Source organism: Motacilla alba, chromosome 2 (genome assembly GCF_015832195.1).
Source record: "Motacilla alba alba isolate MOTALB_02 chromosome 2, Motacilla_alba_V1.0_pri, whole genome shotgun sequence".
In the NCBI taxonomy this organism is placed as follows: Eukaryota; Metazoa; Chordata; class Aves; order Passeriformes; family Motacillidae; genus Motacilla; species Motacilla alba.
In genome coordinates, this window is record NC_052017.1 from 65,017,994 (window position 1) to 65,030,223 (window position 12,230).

The 12,230-nt window shown below is 38.7% G+C and overlaps 1 protein-coding gene across 2 annotated transcripts in view; it reads left to right on the top strand.

The window, feature by feature from the left end:
- Positions 1-12,230, top strand: part of ELOVL2 (ELOVL fatty acid elongase 2) — a 50,964-nt gene that overhangs the window by 1,475 nt on the left and 37,259 nt on the right. The window contains exon 1 of one of the 2 annotated variants that reach the window (XM_038127819.1): positions 11,922-11,948. The exons of the other annotated variant lie outside the window; for it this stretch is intronic. The gene's annotated coding sequence lies outside the window, so the exon portion shown is untranslated. Of the gene's footprint in view, positions 1-11,921; positions 11,949-12,230 lie in introns of those variants that run through there. 2 annotated transcript variants of the gene reach the window in all.

Here is a 12,230-nt window from a genome sequence, read left to right on the forward strand (position 1 = left end):
AAGCTTTGACTAAATTACCATAGCTGCACAAAGCCTAAGTTAATACCAGCTATTGATAATGTCTCCCTTGTGGAAGAGGAAGAAGGTTACAAAGATACCTGCTGTTGCAGAAGATAATGTGCATTATTTATCAGGAATTGGTACAGGTAATACCCAGGTGCTCAGGACTACTGAGGCAGCTGGAAAGAAAGGTAAAATACCCAGAACTAGTTAAAATGTTTCATTTTGATTCCTTCTAGGACTGAGAGGAAGTCAGTTATACTAGCGCATATCAAGGAAGCATTAATTGGTAACATAGGCATTGGCAACCTCATACAAATTGAAATTATAGCTGAGACCTTAACCTGTTCTTTCTGGTTCCTAGAGGTGTTCAATTAACATTGACATTTTTCTTGAAATGGCTGGAAGCAATAGCCAGAAGTCTTCACTCAGAGCTAAACGTAGGTTTGGATTAGCAGATGTTGTGCTTCTGTATGTCCAATAATCTTAGTGTTCGAAAGTGGCAGACATTTCCCAAGTTTTGTTACTCATACATAAAGTCATTCTGAGGAAAGAATTGCCAATCTGAGAAAGTCCTTGAAGTGGTATAAAGGCTGAAGGTTACTTTGGCTCTGATAGCTGGAAAGAGTGTCCTTGGAGTAATAGTTACTGAAACAAATACCTGAGATATTGATGAAAGCTGTTGCAATGATGCTACTGCAGGGTTAAAAGTTACAGCACATAGATTTCTAGATGAACCTGAGCCTGGGGGCAAGGGGTCATGGGGACATCGGAGTATACTACCAAAGGTATCAGGAGCAAATGTAGGACAAACAGATTTTTGGCCCAAGTGGTGGGAACATTGATTAAGCATGCCCTTCACTTCTATAGAAATAGAAATAAGCAGGCTTAAGTTGCTATTGTCCTTTAAACTCAACTGAGAGTTTTTTCAGCATCCTGGGTCTTCAATAATCATTATTATTTGTAGAAAGTCACATAAGAAAACTTTTTGTTTGTTTGTTTTGAAATGACATTTTGCTGAAGCAGCAAACCACTGCCATCATAAAGCATTAAGTATTTCCTCATCTTCCTCACTGTATGAGGGCAACCACAGTGGCTTGGTTCTTCTGTTTATGTAGTTCACTGCAGCTCTCCTTGCTTCAGTGAATCTAGGTCAAATTACACTGGCTCAGGATTTGGCTGCACCCTTGAACTTTAAACCGATTACACATTTTGATTTGTCAGTGTATTTTCCATGGGGTCAAATCCCACTTTCATGGAGTAAGAGGGTGTATAACATTGCACAGTCATGGCAACTTATGCTTACAAAGAGACTAGGTAGCACTAAGGTAAGCATAAACATGAGGACTGTATTTAGGTATTATAGACACTGTGCCAGTATCCATACTCTACAAGAATCCAGTGGTAGAGGGAGAGACAGAAGCTAGAACATACTTTTCATTACCTTCAGAGGCTTTGATACGCCTGTAATCTGAAGTCAACACAGAAAGACACCTGACTCTTCTAAGCATTCATCAGCGTCATGGCCACCATATCAGGATATGGACCTTGATATGGGCATACACTGATTGCAGAACATACGCAAAGAGCCCTAGAGAGAGCAAAAAATGCCTCTTCTTTGTTGACAGTAGCCAAAATAAGCCCCTGTCTCACTGTCCATTGGTGTTTGTTCATTTCTCTGAATACTGCATGAGAAAGGGGATTGCAAAGACAATGTTCTTGCCCCTGAACAGTGGCACGCAAATTGGAGGAGAATGTTTTTCAGCAGACAGAGTTCAGCTCAGCACAAATACCTGATGACACAACATCCAGTGCTACAGCACCCACAAGATCTCTCCAGCTCCAGCAGGGTGAAGAGGGAATGGACTGCAGCAGCCCTGCCATCCAGAACCACAGCAGGAAGGCAGGGGTTTGCCAGCTGACACAGAATTCATAGACTATGAGAAAACATGCTGAGAAACTGCATATAGAACAGGAAAGATAGGCTCTACTTGCATAGAAACTCAAGAAGAGACACTGAATCCTTTTGCACATGGTGGAATTGATTAGGGAAAAAACCTTCCAGGAACTGAAGTAAAAGTCCACCAATTCATTTGCATAGTTACAGATGCCTGCTTACCAAAACCTGCATGCCCTTGGTGTTGATCCCTCTCATCTCTAGGAAGATCCTCTGATTCTTGAAGACTGATCATTGTATCTTCATTACAAGCAGTCTGGTCTGTGAAAAAAGCACAGTCCTCTTGTTCATCGGGCACTCAATTTTACATTCATTTAACTTTATAACATCTCTTGACTTTATTGAAGAAAAAGGTTAATCATAGGCAAACACTTTAAATTTGAACCTCTGACTCAATCAAAAGTTGAGAAAAAACCTGCAATAGTATTTTCTTGAGGCATTAGTAAAGTCCAAAGTAAGGCAAGTCTAAAGGGCTGCTTTATTCCCTGATCTAAGCAAAATTCAATTGTAAATAAATAGAATAACATCATAATTCTTCTTGATGCTTTCATGCCATGCTATATGAGAGTTTTGTTAAACACTGCCTGTAAAACTGATTTAAAAGCTGAGACATTTTTAAGCATCATACAAACAGAGTCTGAAATCTATATTCAATGATAAAATAATATATCACAAGTGCAGTCTGATTTGTAATTAAAGAAGGTAACGGAGAAAGGAGGGAAATTATGAGGATGGAATTAAGTGTGCAACTGCTTGTTCCAGCCAGAGAGCTGCTGGGATGAGCCTGCCTCGTGAGGCAGTGGTGGAAAGGTACAAGGAGGATTGCCCAGCTGTAACAGAGAAGAAACAGCCTGGGACATGCAGCTCTGTCACATCATAAATGCCACACTTCAGACTTTGAGCACACCGAATTTATCAGCCAATTTGTGAATGCCTGGCAACAGTGGAGCTTGTAAATCCATTATCTGCATACACCCTCCATGGCTTGCCTTCTCGTATGCTAAATACATGGGCCACACTATCTGAGTGACTGCATCTTTACCCATGGGACTGCTGCACAGCTGACAAGTCGAGTACAATATGAAATGAAGTGAATATTTATGACTTCTGTGGGGCATCTTATCTACCTAACTAACAGCAAAAGCCACTGTAAGTTTTTGAGGAATAGTTAAATTCAGATTTAGGAGAGTAATTAGAATTCTTTACATCTTCAAGAAATGACTACATTATATTGGCATTAATACTGGAAGTACTCTGACTTGATGTCAGTCTAACAAGAACAGAGTGATAATTTTGAATATTGAGTTCATCTAGGTAATGACTTTTAAACTGCCCTGAATTTCCTTTTTTCCAGTCCAAACTGACTGTGATAAAGTGGTAAAGGTCAGCTCCCCATAATGAAGGAAATCAAACCCTCTCTAGTAGAAATTTGTATACAAAGATATGTAATTAGAGAATAAAAAATTAAGATCATTAAGTTTTCATCATTGTTTGGAGAGATTTTGATTTTTTTCACCCTAAGGAGGACAGATACGGAAATGAAGCAAGAAATAGCTCATATTCTGTGTCATCATTTGAAAACCAAACACAGCAAGAAATGGAAATTAGAAGTAGGGTGACCAAGTTTCAAATAAATGCCCTAAACCCAAGCATTAGGAGCCACAACCAAACCATTCTTCCCCTAGTTCTTAAAGAACCTCCTACAGGATGCTAGTATGTAGTCACCATAGATGAAGCTTTTTTAGCCAGCGAAGACAATGTAGTGCAGCAGCCTGACAGGGGGACTGACTTACATACATGATAAAAAGTCTGCAGCTGTTGTTATTTCCTCTAGGTGACAATAGCTGAGGCAGTTTACAGACATTTTGTATCATTAGGGCATTACCATGCAGCACAGTCATTAGCATTTTTATTCTGGGGAAAGTGTTGGTCTGGGTGTTTCCATGGTGTAATGGGTTTAAGAGTCTGGGCTTTAAAATTCCAGTTATGTGTGGATTAAACTCTAGGATACCCACTGTTGGGGCTGATGGAGAAAGGGAGCTAATTAGCTTGTGCACCCTCTTATCCTGTGCCAGCAGACAGTGCTCTGTTATTTGGATTTCATGCAATTTTAAGAAGAAGTGTCCTTAGAGTTCATTAGGGTTCATTTAGGTTTCTAAAGGAGGTAAATTTAGAATTGTTTTGGAGGAGGAGACATAAGAGAACTTCCATACCCTCTGTTTTCTTCTTTATTAAGCTTGAAAATCAACTGTCATTTCCTTTCCTCTCCTTGCCCCATCTTCTTTATACATGATTGAGGTCCAAAACATGAATTAGCATTTGAAATACAGGGTTTTGCCCTCCAGGATTTAAGGGATAAATGGAAGGAAGAAAAAAAAAAAAAGTTAAGGACCAGTTTATAGAAGAAGATATTTCCTTCTTTAATTGTTGTTTTGTGTGCTCAAGTGACACTTTGGAAAAGAGGCATCAGCTTCTGTTTCCTTGTTTCCTTATATTACACTTGCCTTTTCACATCCAACTAGAAATGAAACAATATTGTTTCTTGCATTTTTCTGTAAGCATGGATAAAACTGTTCCAAAAAGCAAAGTGCCTTCAAATTGGCAAGGAATAATGGTTGGCAAACTTTTTGAGAGTGATTTCCTTGTCAGGGAATTGGCACATCTCTTGGTAAGGCAGTTCTGAATATTACTATCCACACCTGCTTTCACTCCCATTGCTGGCTGCAGCCAGCCAAGTTACTTCTGCTGGAGTTTAAAAGATTAACTGTGAGGTTGTGCAAGTTCTGATCTGATAGGAGTTGGTATTTGTGCCAGAGCCATGTTTTACTGTGCACATGGTGCAATTTTTTTTTCAGAGTTTGTCAGTAGTCCATGGAATTCCAGGCGTAAAAATCATAAAGTCTATTTTTATATTTATATGCTTGTCAATTTATTATTTAAATATCTTTATGTATTAAGTAATTTACACAATTTGCATTATGACTGGCTACTCAAAATTATCCTCCTCCCCAAATTCAGATGCCTGTGTGATATGAAAAATATCCCATGCAATGGGATATTTTTTAGAACCAGCTGCATCTGTCCTCTCAGCTGTTAGTATTACATGTCTTCCTAGGGTAGCATTTCAGTGTTGCTTTGCTGTTACACCTGACTGTACTGTGGATTTACATCTTAAAATCAGCCCTTCTTACCTAGGAGTACCCACTTGACTCCTTTCCATGACATATCTCTTAATACTGACAGAAGAGTGTGCATGAATCCAGACAAAAACTCCATATTTTCAAATTAATGGAGGAAAAAGCAAAATCAAAGAGTTAGAAAATAAGTGTATCAGAAACCAGTTCAGATTAGCAAAGTGTTTATAGGTTCCTTTCTTCTTCCCACTTCCTGCTGCTACTGAAAGCAGAAATGAGAGATGTCTTCCAGCCAGCAGTGATCATCACACTCCAAGTAGTAGACAGCTTTTTTTTTATGTGAGTTACCTAAAGAATCCAAATCTTCTCCCAAAAATTATGTACATCCACTGAAAAATGTGTTAAAAGAATCTGGATTCACCCTTAAAAGCAACATTGGAAATTTTTCCTGTTGAAATACTGGAGCTATTTGCTTTATCTGGCAGCTTTCTCATGATTAGGAACCATGAGAAAGAACTGCTCAATCAGTCCTTCCCCAGAACCAGAGAAATGAAGTACATCACATCTTTAGTTTTATAGCGTTCTTTTCAATTTTTTGGGCAGAATTTAGTTACATATTCTCTCTAAGTTTTGGGTGTTTGTTTTTTTTTTTTTTTTATATGTGGCAAAAGCATCACAGGATCTTCAAGCTCTCCTTTGATAGCTGAGATACAGCTTGTGATTTCTTGGTGCTGAAACACATTTGAAACTTGTCTTTAAAACTGGAAATTTGTGCAAGGCAGCAGAAGAGGTAGCATTTAGCTTTATTGTTCAGCAAAATAGAAAAACCTTTCCATTTCAGTGAAAACTGAAATGAAAACCTTTTGGGTTCAATGCAGTTATTTCTTCCTTACTGCTGTAGACATTGTAAGCCTGCATTTTAATAATATCTTCAAAACCCCTTCAAAGATAAAAGGCTAGATAAGAGTTGTTTTGCTTACAATAACTTAAAGAAAAACAAAAAAATACCTCTCATAACCTACCTGCAGAAAAAGAACCATTTTTTTCCAATTTTACATTTACTAAATTAGCAGCATAATTTTATTTGAAATCTGGTATAATTAAAATGTCCCTCCAGGACTACATTTAATAGATTATTTTTTCTTACAAAATAATTTATTTTTCATCAATCAGAAAGTAATTTTCTTCTGTTTGCTAGACACCTTTGGGAGATGTCAGGATTCAGATCAGAAAGTGTTTTGAAGGAAAGGTACAAAGCTGAAAGCCAAGATAGAGAGCAGTGTCATTAAGACAGGTGTAAAAGGGAAACAAGACAGCACTGTTTTATTTTTCCCCCAGATGTCTTTTCCTGAGTTTAAAGGAGTGTGAGTATTTCAATATTCTGGCTTGTTAAACCTCAGTTCTTGCTGAAGTTTGACATGCATACAGCATGCACTTAGTAAACCTTACAGGTCCTGAGCTCTCAACAGGATAAGGAACATCCCAATCAGCTGAAAACAAGAAACCCATACTAGTCCCCTAAGTCTTCAGGAAATTTGGGGTTTCATGTATTCTTGCTTCTTTTACAAAGGCGTCCCCCCATTGTTCCACCTCCAAATATGAACAGCATTGATAAGACACTGGTGTAAGTGTAATTTTCAGAGGCTTTCATTGGATGCAATAAGGTGGTTGTTTAAGCAAAGAGGATGCAATACTATCCAAATAATGAGTCCATGTAAATTAAGATCACTGAACTCAATAACAAAGTAGAAAGCAACGTGAGATGATTTAAATACCTGTGACACTTCATTCATCCATCCAGCATTAGACAGGGTTTGAGAATTTGTTACCTGAAATGATCAGGCATTTGACTCCACAAGCCAGTTTAGGATATATTTTGATCAATATACAGCTAATCAAGTCCTCAGGTTAATACTGCAGGTAACTGAATTTAAATTAGGAGAGAGACATGTACACAGTCAGAATGAAGGAAGCTTTTGATTTCAATTAGAACCCTCAAATAACACAGTGTTTATACCTAGTTGGGGAAAGTACCAGAGGACATCTTCAGACATCACCTCCTGCTTTCTTTCTTATAACCTTAATGGAAGAAATCATTCTAAATAGATGGGTTTTCTTTAAAATCATTGATACTTTGAATTCTTTTACTTTACCTGCTTACCTAACTCTCACAACTGTCACACATTTACTCCCTCACCACATTTATAGGTTGCACCAACTTAAACAGAGGTATATATTTCTTGCTATGGTTGGTTTTCCAGGGGAAAGCTTCTTAGCACTGCTTTTTTGCCTGAAACCTCTTAGTGCTGTATGATATTAAATAACTAGATTTATCATTATTACCTTTGCCACTCTTTCAGACAATGCCTTTCACCAGCAAATGATTATTCTGTGTCTGCTAGTTGGTTTTTCTCCCTTAGTTGGTGTTTTTTGGGTTTTTTTTTGAGTACAGAAGGTTCTCATTTTATCTGTTTTCAAGGTTATCTGTACTGAAACTTAAATCAGCTACAAGTGCCATCAGTGCTGTTCCTAACTTTTCCTGTAAAACAAACGTATTTATTGCGTTTACTTGTAAGAAATTGTCATCTCTTCAAGTAGTTGCTCCTAACAACACATATATGATGCAAAGTAAGAAGTGATGCTTATCCTTCTTGGAAACCTAAGCTGGTAAGGATATTCATTTTCTGGAAAGCGGTACTTGATCGGTGCATGTGATGTATATCAGGTCTCAGATACTTCAAGCTGACCTTGCCAGCAACTCTGTTTTTCTCCCACCTGCTATCTGTCCACTACAGAGCAGCACTGAACCTCATCAATGCTTAACTATCAAAGGAACCAAAATTTTTCCAAATGATGTCTATCTTTATAATGGCTGTTTCTTCTGAGAAACAATCCCTTCAGTCTGGATGGGTGTGACAGCCACTGTGATGCAGGGCTCTCATGGAGCTGTTAGGGCGCATGGAAATTCCCAACTTCAATGGTGGCTTTCCTGGTGACTTTCCAGGTCAGCTTAGGCTGATCCTGTCAGATGATCTTCCTGAATGCTGAAGAAAGCTAGCTGTGTGAAAAGCCTTCACCAAGAAAGCCGATCTTCTAATGCTGGACATAATTACAAAAGCACAAGATGTATTGCAAGACAGCAATACCTGAAGTACTGCATGTTTTCTAATCACGTTTTCTTTACATATTGTTAGATATCGTGACATGCTTACCCTTCAGAATCTTTTGGGTTTTACTTTTCTTCTTTCAGTCAGCAGTCACTGGTAAATGGTATCTACCATCAAATGATAAATTAGGAGATAAATGTCTATTACAACTCACAAGCTTGAAATCTGCTTGATTTAAAATCTAAGGTACGGATTTTAGAAGTAGGTATTTTTACTGAAAACTTCATGCTGCTTTCCCAGAACAATTTATATTCCCAATTGAAAAGCTTCCTGTACTGAGTTTTGTGCCCACATTTGTCACACAGCAGTTAGACGGTTTTGTACATGGGTAATGACCTCGAAGTGAAATTGAAAGGCTTTGCATGTGTTGGAAGATTAAGGCTGAAACCTTAGAAGCTGGGATGTGAACTCTCTAATCCTCAGCAGCATGCTACAAACACCTCCCCCTCCTTCAAATTCTTTTCTTTCACCTTTTCCAACTTACATCCCTATAAATAGCTCAGGAAAGGTTCTATCCATTTGGGCAGAAACTACCCAAAGAAATGGCACAGCAAATGACTGCAAACCAAGGAAAAACATTTCTCTAATGGGCAAAAGAACACACCCAGATCTCCTTCACCCAAGCTGTACAAACAAGAACAGCTGAGTGCTGTTACTTTTAAGGATGGGGCTAAAGCAGGATACAACATGACCTATGTTACCAGTCCCTGCATGGAGAGTAACAGATAGAAAACATGCACACACACACCTCAAGCTTAGTTACCTTGCCAGAGTCCTGCATTCCCTGTTTTTGAAGAGAAATTAAGATACAAGCGCTCCACTGCTGGCAGTGGGTCCTGTGAGTCTGGCCAAGGGGGCTGTTACATCCATGTGGAACTCTGCTGGTCTCTCCAGCAGCCAGCATGGCATTTACCCATAACATGTTGGGTTATAAGTGTGCTATGGACATGTCCCCTCATAAATCTCCTGCTTCTTCCAGGGGCAGGGAGATGGAAATTTGTCCTGGTTAAATGTCCTTGTATAATTCAACAACTTGAGCAGGTTAGACAGAGTATGTATCAGGGTAAGTTTTGCCTTTGGGCAGGTACTTAGCCCAGTTGACTGTTTATAGGTGCAATTTTCCACAGAAATTCTGCTGGACAGAATTCATCTTAGTACATTTAATGCATAAATAAGACATTCAGTAGAGGGTTTGGGGGGAAAAAAAAGCAAACTTGTAATAATAAGCATTATTATAGATGTGCTTTTGTGGGTTTTAATCCCACTTTGTTCCTTTCTCAGCTTTCTGAATTTACAGAGGTCAGTAAAAATCTTCATTTAGAGGTATTAGTTTTAAATATAATCCTGGTTTTACTATTAACAGTGAAAAGCTTGAAAGTATGACTTTAACTTCTGGATCTATGGAAACAAGAACTTGGTGGCTTAGTTCAGTGAAAATGCAGGGCAGAAGGGGTTTGATTTGGGGGATCTATATGAAAGAAGTCACTGCTAGCCAGAGATATGAACACCTTTGCTCCTGTTCCAGCTGCACCAGCTCCCAGGCACACAGCACCATTCCTTTGCTGCGTTCACTGTCCTGCACAGCTCACATGAACTTGGTACAGTGTATTTTAAGAGCTCCAGTTTGGATAGTTTCAATTAACCAATCCCTTTATCTAAAATAGGTAACAGCTGTAGGACCAGCACTGCCAACAGCTCTGCAGTGTCATTCCCAGCCCAGAGGAAGCACAGCTGAGAAGCCTGTGCATGGCAGTCCAACTCTCCAGCCAGCACAGTGGCTTTCATGGTACTTAAAATGCCACAGATGTTTATCTCTGATTTAGTTTTTCTGTATGTTTATAAGGAGTTCAAGGCAGTTAAATAATTGCATCAACTTAAGACTGTTTCACTCGTGAGGATGAAAGTATTTTCAGGACCATTATTAGTTTCTGAAAAAATAAGGTATCCTACATTACAATTTTATGTTTACGCATGGAACCTTTAATATTTAAAACAGGCTTCTGTGCACAGTCCCTAGCTATTGCAACTTTAATGTACTTCAGGAGTACGAAGTTAATAGTAGTGAATTTCACAAATTCATAAGATATTGCCTATATGTACTGTACATGGTTAAGTGATGCAAACAAAATCTGCTGCATTTCATTAATTTTCTTACATACAGTACTTGTAGCATTTTATATGTTAGAAGTGCATTCTAAATCATGCATCCTGACAAATGAGACTTGGTAACTGGTTTAAAACAAGTGTTAATTATGTAGGGAGCTGTCAGTTTTTCCAGCATCTCTTACAGTTTTCCTTTTTTTTTTTTTTTTTTTACATGGTTCAGAGGCTGTGTTCAATCTTCTACCACTCTTGTCCTTGGCAAAAGTATGTCTATCAAGGGAATTAAGACTGCAGGAAAAAGTCTGAATTAAGCAATTATTTAGTTAATATTTTACAAGTTGAGTTCTTGACTTACAGTTTTCTGAAGGGCTGCTGACAATTGCCTGTCAAAGATTGCAAGATGTAAAAAGCAACCTAACACTTTATCTAATTTTCATATGTTTACATTTCAGTACTTTATTTTAATTTAATTTCTTGTCTTTTAAAGAGAAAAACACACAGCCCTACTTTTAAGTGTGCCCAGAGGAACTAGAAATGCTACCCACACAGATTTTCAAATACTCTTGCCTTGTCTCCCCTGCCAGCAGCCAAGGACCCCCCCAGCACTGGTATGAGCTGATTAAGAAACTCAGGCAAAACTGTTCAGTGGGGGAAAGCCCCAGCCAGGGACCACATTTTATAAAATCCTTTTTGATCCCTCTGCCTCTATCAGGAGGGGCAGGCAGTCCCTTGCACATTAATCCCTGCCATGGGGACACAGTTGCAGACATCTGGGACGGCAACCAAGAAACCTACTTCTTTGGCATAGAGTGCCCTTTGTCCTCCTGCACTGCCAGGATTGTGGGAAAATCAGAGCTCTTGCTTTTGGGTTTTTTTGGGGAGTTTTGTTTTAGTTTGGTGGTTTTTTTTAAGGTTCTTTGTCCCGCAAGCCATGAGATCGTGTGCAGAGGCTGAGGATCCGTTCCTGTTAGATCGTGAAGTTTGTTGCCGTAGAAAATTAAGGGATTGTCACAGTACTATAAAGGATATGTGTCAGCTTGTCCCTGTTTCTTTCTCCAGAAAAATGATCAATTGTGTATGCAAAGCACAAAATAGAGTCCTGCATGCATTATACCAGCTTATGGAATCAGCTTCTTTGCAGCAACAAAATCTGCCTGCAAATAGTGAGGAAAACAAATTTATCATGATATGGCATACTGAGAAAACTTAGCTGCCATATAAACTTGTTGTTGTAATTCTCCTCTACCATTTCATTTGCCCTTTTGGTTTATTTATTGTATGGGTCTAAATGTAGGATGCAAAATCTTTGTTGCAAAAACCGTGTAGTAGTAGCACATGTAGCAAATTTTGGGCAAACACTCTACACCCAGTACATATTTGGGGAATATTCTGTTCCAAAACTAAATAATCTGGTAAATCCAAAGCCTTAAAAGGGTGATTGCCTCCTTTGTTTTGGTAGAATTATTTTCCTGTGCTTCTCAAAGTGCAGCTGGCTGTCTTGCTCTTAAATAAGGTGAAATTGTATACTGTCTCTTCAGATGCAGTTTGGTTGGGCATCCTTTATCAAGCCTAGTTGTTTGGAAGCAGGTAAGTTAAGCTGTGCTGGCCTCCGTATTGCTGATGTAAAATTAATTCTGACACTGATCTGTCTTCCCAACGCCTCATAAAGTCAACAAGAGCTAAACAGACAATTAAGAAAGCAACCAAAACAGAATTAACTTCTCTCTAAAAAAAAACTCATCGGGGTTCTTTGCTTGTAACTTTAAGACCTGTCTGCTCCAAAGGAAACCTTTTGTTATTCAAGATAGAACCCATGGCCAAGGATTGTTGCTTTGCTTGAGAAAGTGATGTATTCACTCAGGCTGTTAG